This window comes from Equus asinus, chromosome 7 (assembly GCF_041296235.1).
Source record: "Equus asinus isolate D_3611 breed Donkey chromosome 7, EquAss-T2T_v2, whole genome shotgun sequence".
NCBI lineage: Eukaryota > Metazoa > Chordata > Mammalia > Perissodactyla > Equidae > Equus > Equus asinus.
The window spans coordinates 106,086,539-106,097,572 of record NC_091796.1 but is presented as its reverse complement, the minus strand read 5'-3'; the positions used below and the strand labels follow the sequence as shown (position 1 = coordinate 106,097,572).

At 56.4% G+C, this 11,034-nt stretch overlaps 1 long non-coding RNA gene across 1 annotated transcript; it reads left to right on the top strand.

Moving 5' to 3' along the window:
- Nucleotides 1-1,370: 1,370 nt before the first annotated feature.
- LOC123287250 (uncharacterized) lies at nt 1,371-9,696 on the top strand. Its single transcript, XR_011504802.1, has 5 exons — nt 1,371-1,428; nt 2,863-2,936; nt 4,021-4,251; nt 7,852-7,918; nt 9,457-9,696. It is a non-coding gene; the product is annotated as an uncharacterized lncRNA (long non-coding RNA).
- The last annotated feature ends 1,338 nt before the right edge of the window (nt 9,697-11,034 follow it).

Here is an 11,034-nt window from a genome sequence, read left to right as displayed (position 1 = left end):
AGGGAGTGTGTGCAGACCGTGGACTTCTAAAATAAACAAGGTGAAGAAACAAGATGCCAAACAAAGAATGATCCAGTTTTGACTTAAAAAAAAGATGAAGAACTCGATGGTGGTATCTGCTCTGGAAGAATGCCAGGACCAGTTCACACTGGCTGTGAAGACCGGGACCGCAGGCACTGAAAGTTGAGCTCGCTTCCAGCGCCCCGTACACCCTCAACTCGCTGAGCCCTTCAGAGCCCTCGGGAGGGCGTATTCCATCTACCCACCTTGCAGATGAAGAAACTGAGGCCCCGGGAGGTGAAGGGTCCGTCTGGGTCATGCGGGTGCTGTGTGGAGGTGCAGGGATGCGAGCCCAGTGCCTGACCGCTGGCTGCTGGCGACGATGCCCCAGGCTCTGTGGGGACGAGGGCTGGCGGGGCGGGGCTGGGGGCTTTCAGCTTCTGTGGTTTGCCTTTCTGTGTCCTCTGAATCTTCTTCCCAGGGGCATGTGTGACTTTAGTTTATAAAATGTCAACAGGAGTTATCTGGAGGGGTAATAAGCCTTTAATTCCTTTATTATGTTTTTTCATATTAAAAAGAAAAATACAGTCATGTCATTTAAAAAACTCACCCCTTAAGAGAGAAAATATTGGGTCTCTAGGAAGAGAATTGAGGAAAAAACCAGAACTCCAGAAAGTTCCCCCTAGCCCCGGTGGGGGCCCCCCGGCGCTTGCTTACAGCAGCCAGCTCTATTTCCCATGATTTCCAGAAGCGGGGAGGTGGAAGAGCCCGGAACAATTTCTGGTCCGCGTCTTCATTTCATGGGTGGGCAAAGTGAGGCCAAGGAGGGGGCTAATTTGTTCTAGGTGTCACTCGGGGTCCATCAGGCACCCAGGCCGGGCCTCCAGGCCCCCACTCAGCCTTCCCTGCTGCCCTGAACTAGAACCTGGAAAAGAGGAGACCAACTATTTCTGTGCCACGGTTGCTTGATAACCAAGACAAAAATGCTCAAGGAACTATACTTAGTCTGGGACAGAGATCAGAGACCGCCCGGGACAGAAATACCTCCCGTAGGTCCGGCCCCCAACGACTACCTTGCTTGTCTCATCCCGTCTCTGAATCCAGTGCTCACTTGAGCTCGTGGTTGCTGCTCTGTGACTCGAGTGGCTGTTGAGAGGGTGACGTTGCCATTGGTGACCGCAGGTATCCTGGCAGCTGGGAGCAGGAAGGCCACTTCAGGCCCTAACAAGGCCAGGTTTCCACGGGCGATGGCGGAGCCTGGTGTGGCAGGTGTCTAGCGCTGCCCCCGACTAGCTCCATGACCTTGTGAGAGGCCCCCTCTCCCTGGGCCTCAGATTCCCCGTCTCGAAAACAATGGGAGTGGCCTGGATGTCCTCAGGCCTCTAAGACCGCAGCAGATGCCCGCACTTGGCCTTGCTCCTGTTTCAGGTGAGAGGAAGGATGGACCAGAGGCCCTGGGCCTGTCTCCATGGAGACCAGCTCGCCCTTTGTCTGGCCAGTCTCCTGATGGGCCCCTCGGGAAATGGTGGGCTTCAGCCCCAGGCCTCCTACTGGTCAGTGACCTTGATTTTTAAACCCCTACAAAGTCAGTGTGAAGGGTCTCCAGTTTACAGAGGAGGAAATAGGCTGCTGAGGGGTTGTGAGGGCAGCAGAGCCTGGCCAGCAGCCCCACAAGTCCTGGCTAGAGCCCATGCGCCTGTGTCACAGGGCAGGCCCCTCACTCCCAGAGACGGCGGGACTCAGACCAGCAATACTGCCCCTTCCCCATCGAGGGCTTCCTTCATTCACGAGGTCTGTCCACTGCAAAAGGGGGTCTTTTGCCTTGACATGGGCCCCCAAATTCCAGTCTTTATGTCCCTGAACCTGGCCTCCTAGCTGCCACCTTACAAAGGAGGCCTCAGATGAAGGGGCAGGGGGGCCGCAATGCTCCATTACCGAGGGGCCAAGATTCCCTCAGGAGTAGGGGCACAGCCCAGCCTGTCCACAGAGTGCTCGTGGGACTGGTCTGGTGGCCCTGGGTCTGGAGCACAGGCTTGGTCTTCGTCATCTGTGCTGGAGCCTGGAGCATGTCTCCTCCTGGTCTCATTTGGGACGTGGTCTCTGGCCTCTCTGTCCTGGGGCATGTCCGTGAACCTCATGGGGATGCCCCACTGGAGTGTGGACAGGGCCTTGTGCATAGACTCGGCTCTGAACTCTGACACACTTTCTGTGAAACGCAGGTGGCTGGGCTGGCAGGGGGCACTGGGGCGGCCAGTCAGCATAGACTCCCAACTCAAACTGGCTTAGAGGTGAATTTACTGGTTCTTCTGATCATGGAATTCCAGGTTCAGCTGGATCCAGTGGCTCAAATGATGTCCCCAAGTCTGTCTGTCTGTGTGAGCTCAGCTTTCCTCCAGGTCGTCTTCACTGTCCAGTGGGCTTCCCCCACAGGGTGGCAAGGTGGCCGTGAGCTCTGTGGTTCGTTCTACCGTTCAGCAATCTCAGCTCCCACTCAGGCCCCCATTTCACTCTGATTTGGCCTCCGTCCTCATGTCCACTCCTGAGAGGACGATCACAGTGTCCAGAGGGAGGGGACATGCTGCTGGCTGGGCAGGGGTTACGTGTCCCACCGGGAACCCTGTTCTTTCAGCTCCACCCAAACTGTAAGGACTGTAGCAGGGAGCGAAACCCTTGGACACTGGGGTCAACCGAACCGTGGGTGTCTCCCACGCCCCGCAGTAAAAGAGGGCTGTGGAGGGGTGGCTGGCCTGCAGGCAGTCAGGCCACACACCCGGGGACAGGAGGACAGGCTGATATCTGCTCTGTCCCTGGGGCCCCGTTTCTGCTTCTCTCCATCCTCCCACCCATTCGCTTCTTCCACAGGTCCTCGGTTTCCCCATGGAAGCTGGCTGACCCCTCCACCATCGCTGTCCCCGACTGGACACAACAGAGGCAGTGTGAGCACCCCTGGCCAGCCTTCTGCCCCCAGTGGCTTCTGTCCAGCCCACCTCGGTCAAGAAGCAAACTTTGTCTTCACATGATTGTGACCCCTCGAGGTGTCCCGGGGCCTCCTCTCCTCTCCTCTCTTTGGAGAGCCTGGGGGTTCTAGGCCCCCAGTGACACTAACATATAGTGAATGCTGGCTCCACTAAGCTTGCGCTCAGGACGCTATATAAATTATGCCATTTCCATTTCCTGACAACCCTCTAGGCTAGGGGTGGTCGGGTTACTGTCTCCAGTTTGCAGCTGAAGACACGGCTTGGATCAAATGCTTGCCAATGCTTAACCAGCCAGTGGGGCAGAGCCCCTGCCCTCTCCCCCTTCCACCTGGTCTCAGCACACTTGTCAACTTGCTTTGTCATGTCAGGCCAGTCCTTTCCCTCTCTGGGCCACCGTGATCTCCTCTTAAAACAAGGGGCTTGGGCTAGACACCTCCTGAGGGATTTTCTGCTTCCGTGGGCCTACGACTTGAACAGACTCCAAATTAGAGGGCTTTGTGGGGAGGTTTCAGGGGCACTCGGAGTGTCTCACGTGGAGTTGCAGTTCGGCAGGCTGTGGGCAGTGAGAACAGGCTGAGCAGCCTGCAGGGTCCAACTTTCACCTGCACACCAACCCCCCAAGGCACTCTTCTGCTTTGGGGTCTTTGTGCCCCTAAAAGAGTCTGAATATTAATACACACTGAGGCAAAACCACGAAGGGACGGAAGCCGCCACCACGGCACTGGAGAAGGTTTACGCTGGGGAGGCACAGGGTGAAGGGCCATGACCGAGGTGACAGGGAGGTGGGAAGGGAAAGAAAATAAAACAAATCCAAAGTCCAGTAGGCAGGGGTCAGACAGCAGGAGAGAAGCGAGAGGTGAGCAGGACATCTGCGAGAGCAAACTGGCCCGCAGAGGCTGGGGAGGGCGGGGTCCCCACTCCGCAGAGGGGCCTGCCTTCCTCTGTGCACCTGCCTGTCCCCCTGCAAGGTCGGCTTCATTGTCTCTGATTGCCCGGGAGCAAGGGGAGCTCAAAGCATTTTCTAGAACTCTTGCTTGCACAGGTGAGGAACTGCCCAGCAGAAGCACAGCCCAGATGACGAGGCTGGATGGAGGCTGCAGTCACGGATGCTGGAGGTGAGCGAGCCATCACAGGGGCTGGAAGCCCGAGTCTGTGGCACCCATTTTCCAGGTGGACAGATCCAAGGAAAATGCCAGTGCCCAGGCCCCAGGGCGAGGACAAGCTTCAGAGGGCACCCTGCACCGGCCCTAGGCCGCTCCCAGGGGAACAGCAGGTCAGTCGGTTCTGGGTAACTCACTCCTTTACGTGGACAGTTTTCTTCAAGGGACAACAGGTGTATGTGTGTGCATGTGCATGCACGTGCCTGTGTGTGTGCATGGGGAACGGGGGCCCAGGGGTCTCCCCACGGTGCGGTTCAAAGCCTCTGGCTGGAGAAGCCCAGAGAAGGACTCTGAGAACCTGTCAGTGCTTCTCTTGTACCTCCAGGGCCCTGGGGCTCTGCTGGACAGGCCGGCGGGCAGTGACGGCCGAGAAAGGCAGCAGTGGGTGGGGGGGATGTCCACTGCTCCCAGTCTCCCCTGAAAGGGGTCGAGAGGGAGGAAAGCAGCAGGCCGGAACAGCTGGATCACATAAGAGCAGCTTCCAAGTGATAAAAAGCTTTCAGATGAACAAGACCCAGTAAAAGGGAAAACGGACTCAGGAGGACAGGTCACCAAAGCCACACAGAAGAGTTGGCTGCACAGAGCAGGTCCGTGGCTTAGCGGGTGCTCTGGGAGGGGCCTGGCAGTGCCCTGGGGCTCTGGGTGGAGGAGATGGGATGTCCAGGGCTGGAGGCAGAAAGATCCCACTATTCTTTTCCATTTCTTTGCCCTTACCCCTTGCCGAAGCCACATCAGCCTCCTTCCTGCTCCTCTGGTACCCCGCCAGCTCCTGGCAGGGCCTTTGCACATATAGGGGCCAGAACATTCCTCCAGGGCTTCACTAGCACTCCCTCTTCAGCATCACCTTCCCTGACCACCTGATCCGGAGGCCAGACGTGGTCCGTCCCTGCTGCATACTCTGCACTGCCTATCCGGGTCCCATTAGACATCTGGCTCCATGGGCAGGGACCCGGGCCCACAGCACATCCCCGTCCAGGTCTGGCAGGCACGGTGGTTCCCTGCACAGCATCCTTCCACCTCAAGGCCACTGAAGACTCACAAAGCCCGAAATAGACTGGAGGGGAAAGAGCCATTTACAGACAACTTCCATCAGATTCCATGTTTCCAAAACATTCTATTACCTGACACAGAGTAAGTTAGCTATCCATTTCCTAACTTTTTCGGGGGGTAGGGAGATTAGCCCTGAGCTAACATCTGCTGCCAATTCTCCTTTTTTTTTTTTTTTTCTGAGGAAGACTGGCCCTGAGCTAACATTCAAGCCCATCTTCCTCTGCTTTATATGTGGGATGCCTACCACAGCATGGCTTGACCAACAGTGCATAAGTCCGCACCCGGGAACAGAACCGGTGAATCCTAGGCCACCGAAGCAGAGTGCATGAACTTAATCGCTGTGCCACCAGGCCGGCTCCTCCATTTCCTAACTTTTATTTATTGGTTATGGAAGGCTAGAATGGTTAAAGAGTGGGAAAGTAATTTGCCAACCAAAATGCGCAAGGCATGTGTCTGTGTGTGCGTGCGTATGCGAGCGTGTGCTCGAGTGTGTGCATGTGTGTGTGTGCACACGTCTGCGTGTGTACAGAGAACGCAGGGGCAGCCATTCCTGGTCGCATCTGTTGCTTAATCCCTGGAGAGAGAGCGGGGTGAGGGTGGTGCAGGAAGGCTGTGGTCCTGCCGCCAAGGAGGGCCATTCAGAAACAGTCAGAGGAAAACGAATTCCCTCTCCCAGGGCCCACGAGGCGAAGGCTCTTCTCCCTGTTGCCTGGGGCCTCTCCACAGAAGACAGGAGCTCATCGTCCCTTCCGCAGAGGGAGCAGGCTGGCCATGGACCCTAGGGGCTGCCGGTCAGGCAGAGTGTCACGGTCTTCCCAGGCCAAGAGAGCTGGCCTAACCCCAGCTCTGCCACGTACTAACTGTGCAACCCACAGTCACGTGACTACAGCCCTCTGGGCCCCAAATACTTGGTCTCAACACAGGGAGATGAGCGTCCACCGTGCTGTTGCTAGGGTTGGTGCCGAAGCAGCTAGCAAACAGCCGATTGTCCACGGATGCTGGTGTGGGAGGTAGTGTAGGGGTTCCACGGGGCAGAATGACAATCTGAGCTCTGTGATGCTGCGCTGGACCACACAGATCCGAGAGCTCTGAAATCCGCAGTGGAACCCAGGAGGTGGCCCGAAGGGAAGCCTGGAGCTGAGCTAGCAGGGGGAGAAGGATGATACTGAGAGGCTGATCCCGGAGCAGGCATCTTGGGCAGGACTAGAGGTGTGGCAGGGAGGTCCAGGAATGAAAGGGACGGGTACTTGGGCACTTTGAGTCCAGCCCTTGTCTGAGGCATGATCTCATTTGACCCTCAGCATGACCCCAGGAGTCGGAGCTGTCATCCCCATTCTAAGAGGAAGAAGCTCAGTGAAGGGAGGTGACTTCCCAAGTGTCACGGCGCTAGGAAGTGGTGGCCAGAATCCAGTGGGATGGTCTGACTCCAGGGCTGGAACGGGGAGAAACAAATACAGCAGGCAAGGACTACGGGTACCCCAGACCAGGCTCTGAACTCCATCACCCCTCGCACCCTCAGCTCTGAAAACAGTGGTCTGCAAACTCTGAGCTGGACCCATTAGGGTCATGGGATCATTTTAGCAGGTGGTGGCCGTCATTGCAAAGAAAATAAATAGGGTGACAAATGACAGAGTTCATGATGCACAGCAAAATAAGTATTCTTTTCTGAAGACGTTGCTTCAGTTGTCCACGTATAAATACTTGTTCACTACTTGTTTTATATGTGGCCATCATGCCTGTGCTGGGTTGGGACGTACAACGTATTTCTCACCCCGGCCACGGCCAGCCAGCTTTGAAAGCCACTGCTTTCAGCCTTTCTCTGTTCTGCAGGGGCCTCCGGGCCTTTGTTCTCTGAACAAGAACACCAGTGCTGGGCACAGGACAGGAGCCAGGACGTGCTGGAGGGTTTCTGCAGTGTGCCCCTGCCTGCACGCCAGCACGGCTGGCTCGGCAAGGTGGCGGCACCGCCGTGTGGGGTCCGAGAACTCGGGGTGTCAGTGTTTGACTGCAGCACGGGGGCAGCTGCACGGGGAGTCCCGAGTTCCTGACACTGGGCAATACCTTCCTCTCCTTGTGAGCTCTGCAGGCTTCCTCACCTGTAGGCCAGGGATGCTCCCAAGATCCCCAAAGCAAAGCCCCAAAGCTGCTCCAGCAGGCTGGCCTTCTCCAAGAGGCGCTGACCCATGTGGTCCCGGGCAACAGGCATAACAAGAGCCTCTGCTGTCTCCGGGCCAGTGTTGGCGGCAGAGGAGTGTGTCTTGGGGAGTAAAGGATGTCAGGGTGATGGGAGGTCAGGGGCCAAGAAACGCCAGGCTGGTGGAGGCCTGTGGGGTAGGAGTCTGAGCCCCCGCTTGCCCACAGCAGGTAGCTGGAGGGAGGTTTTGGGGTAATCAGATTTGCTTTTCAATCAGTTAACTAACTCTGGCCAGAATGTGGGGCTGGCCCCACCTATCTCTTTGTCTGGCTTTCTCCACATGGACCTGCTCCAACCACAGGAAGCCGGGGCTAGTGCTGGGAGACCCGGCTGCGGGGCACGAACCCCAGCACGTACATTTTCAGGAGTAGCCTCCTTACCTTTGCGGGGCGTTCTTCTTCCCCTCCCCTGCTCTAGGAGACCACAGACACTGTCGCTTCTTTTGTTTATTACTGACACCTGTTTTCAGTCTTCCAGACCAGAGGCCAGCTGCCTGGTTTTCTAAGCATGGTTGAATGTTCTGGATATTCAGACACGTGAGTTGGCTCTTCTGATCCTTGGAGGGCCTTGGGGGCGATCTCGGGGAGGACCGCTGGGAAGAACCTCAGCCCCGGCCGCGCAGGGGCCTCTCAGGGCGGCCGGGCAGGGCCCCTGACCCGGGAGGATCTCGGCACTGAGCAGCCTTCAGTTGTAAAAAACAAGCACAAAGCCAACTGGCCTTCCGGCATCAAACCCCATCCTCCTCCTGCCCCGCGGGGTCTCCGTTGGTGGCTCTGGCTGCCCAGGTGCCGCCAAAGGGATCTTTGTTTTCCCAAAAAGCAGAACAAAACAAAAACTGAAATGAATCCCACTCGCTCTCACACACACACGAAGGCAGCAGCGTCAATAATCAGGACTGAGGCTGCATGCACGGTGGCCCAGCCTTTGTGGGACGTGAACAAAGATGTCCCATGGTTGGCTCACCCTTCACACTGTGGACTCTTGACGTGACAAGGGAGTGCAGAAACGTCTTGGATCTCAAGTTTTGGTCCCACTATGGTCACTTTTCTTGTCTGTGACAATGACCAATAGACCCCCAATAATGCTGCTGAGTGGGCCACTGCGGAGGTTTTAAAGAAGAGCAAACATCGTAAAATAGAGAAGGTCCTCCAGAGAGGACCCAACATGGATGAGGGTAGTGGGATGGAGCTGCCCAGGCTGCCAGGCTGGACTGGGTCCTGTCTGCATGCCCGGGGTACCTCCTGGGCTCCCCCTGCACAACCCACCTGCCTGGCTTCCTTCCGTGACATCACACTCATGCCATAATTGTCAGGGGTCCGAGCTGTGTCTGCGTGGAGATAAACAAACACCTGGAGCCTGGCCTTCCAACGAGTCCTCCATTTTCAGCAGCTTTTCCCCTAACACAATGAAACCAAAAGCGCCTCGGCTCTCCTCCCCTTTCCAAGTGTCAACAAAAACATATTTTCCCCTTTCCCATCCAGTTTAAAGGTTATTCCTAAAAAGCAGCAGTCACTGTATTTCTGAGTTTTTGAGCCTGAGAAAATTACTTACCAGGAACACATAAACTATTTGTTTTCCGCTATACGACTTGCTTATTGACACAAGATTGCTGGAAAAGCCACCTCAGAATAAATGGAAGAATAGTTTAAAAATCGATTTTTTTTTTTTAACAACCACAGGGGTTCCTGACGTTAGAGTCACGGTAGTTTAAACAAACGCAAGGCCACCCAGTTTGTTACATATTAGTTAAATATTACTATTTGATACAAAACAAAAACAGATATTCCTTAAAAACATTGGTGACTTTCCCTGTGCAGTTTATAGCTCAAGTGGAAGACAATTCTAATTTTGTCTGTGTTCAATAAGCAGATTAAAAAAAAAAATTCATGAGGCAGGAGCTGTTACTTTCCCCCACAATTCTCTGAGCAGCCAAAGGAAAGAAAATCACCTCGAATCCAGCAGTTCCTCAGCACATTAAAGCAGCCAGGTCCCTTACGCCCATCTGGAAAGAAATTAATTACATCTATGTGTTGGTTTAATATGAAATTATTGTATTTTCACTATTTTCCTCCAGGCTACAGGGAGAGCAAGAAAACCACAGGAGAGCAGGAGAAAGACAGGTTTTGCTTCCTCACCGCCCATTTTCTCGGTTTCTGGCTTTTGCTTTTTAAATTTTTTTCCTTTTTTTTTGGTTGAAAAATGTACAAAAATGTGTATTTTAAATATCAAAAAATTATAGATTTGGAACATGACGAAATTTTAGAGCCACAATACCTTTTGACAAAAATATTATTAAAAAATACCGTTTGCTTTCACTCCACTTAAATTAAAATGTCATTCTTTTCATTTCATATCTTTCTCATCTGTTCAATCTGACGTTTGTTAGATGTGAAAAAGTTCTGCAGACTATTTCAGAAAATATTTGGAAAAAAGTAAACAACCAACACGCACAATTTCCACGGAAGCACGCTTGCTTAGTTGTTAATTTTTAAAACAGAGTCGTGCGTGAAATGACAAGTGTCGCCCGTGGGCACCGCGGGGCGGCTGTGGCGGCGGGTCCCGGTTCTCGGAGGGCAGCGCGGCCGGGGCGCGGCGGGTCTCCCCTCGCCCGCCCGCCGGAGGCCCGGCTCGGCCCGCAGCCCTGGGCGTCCCGCGCGGCCTGCCCGGGCGCGCGCATTTTCTTTCCCGCAGCGCGCAGAGGCCGTGGAGAGGCCACCTGCTCCGCCGGGCCCGCGCGCCCAGAGCCGCCGCCGCCCCAGCGCAGGGCCCGGGCCACCTGACAGAACGTCTTGGGCTCCCATTTGGGTTTTATCTGCCTCCCCCATCCTAAGTGGTTCCAGATTTGCAACTTTAGAGGCGCAGGGAATTGGCTGGGCCGCGCTCTCGGCCCCTCTTGGACGCCGAGCAACTACCCCCGCGAGCCGGGGCTGCGGCGGGACAGGGTCACGGGCCGGGAGCCGGGCGCTGGGGCCGGAATCGGAGCTCGGAGCCTGCTGCCCCAGGCACTGGCCCGGCCTTCCCCGTGCGGGGCGCAGGGCAGCTGTCCGGGGGCCACACAGCCTCCACCAGGTCGGGCAGGCTTGAGGAGGGGTCCCCAGGGCTTCTAGGCGCGGGGCACGAGCCCGCGGGCGACACTGGAAGCGGGCGTGGCGGGCAGCGCAGCGCAGGCACTGGCTCCCAGGCCCCGCGCCCCCGGCGGCCACGACGCCGAGCCCTCCGGGGAGAGCGAGACCACCCACGCCGCCGCAGCGTGGGAACCTCGCCATGGAGGAGGCCTGGGGGCGCTGCGGGGTCGGGGGCTCTGCATGGCCACCGCGCCCCATCCTGGCATCACTATCTTGAGCCACTGTCCTCCGTGGAGAGACCCCAACCTGACCTGCTCCGAGGCTGCACCCCCAGGGTCCCTCACCCCCAGGCCTGCCTCTGCGGCTGGGCCCCGCAGGCTCTGGGCACCGGAGGGGGAGGGCCCCGAGGGCTCAGGGCGCTGTTCCAGAGGCCAGAAAATGGAAACTGTGCGAAAAGAATCCCCAAATCCGGCCGGGCCCGAAGCCCACCGGCTTACATAAAGCCCCAGGAGCCCTCCCGCCCGCCGCGGCCTCCCCGCCTCGGGGTGAACAATCGGCGGGCACCTGGCCAGGCCGTCCTGGCGCTG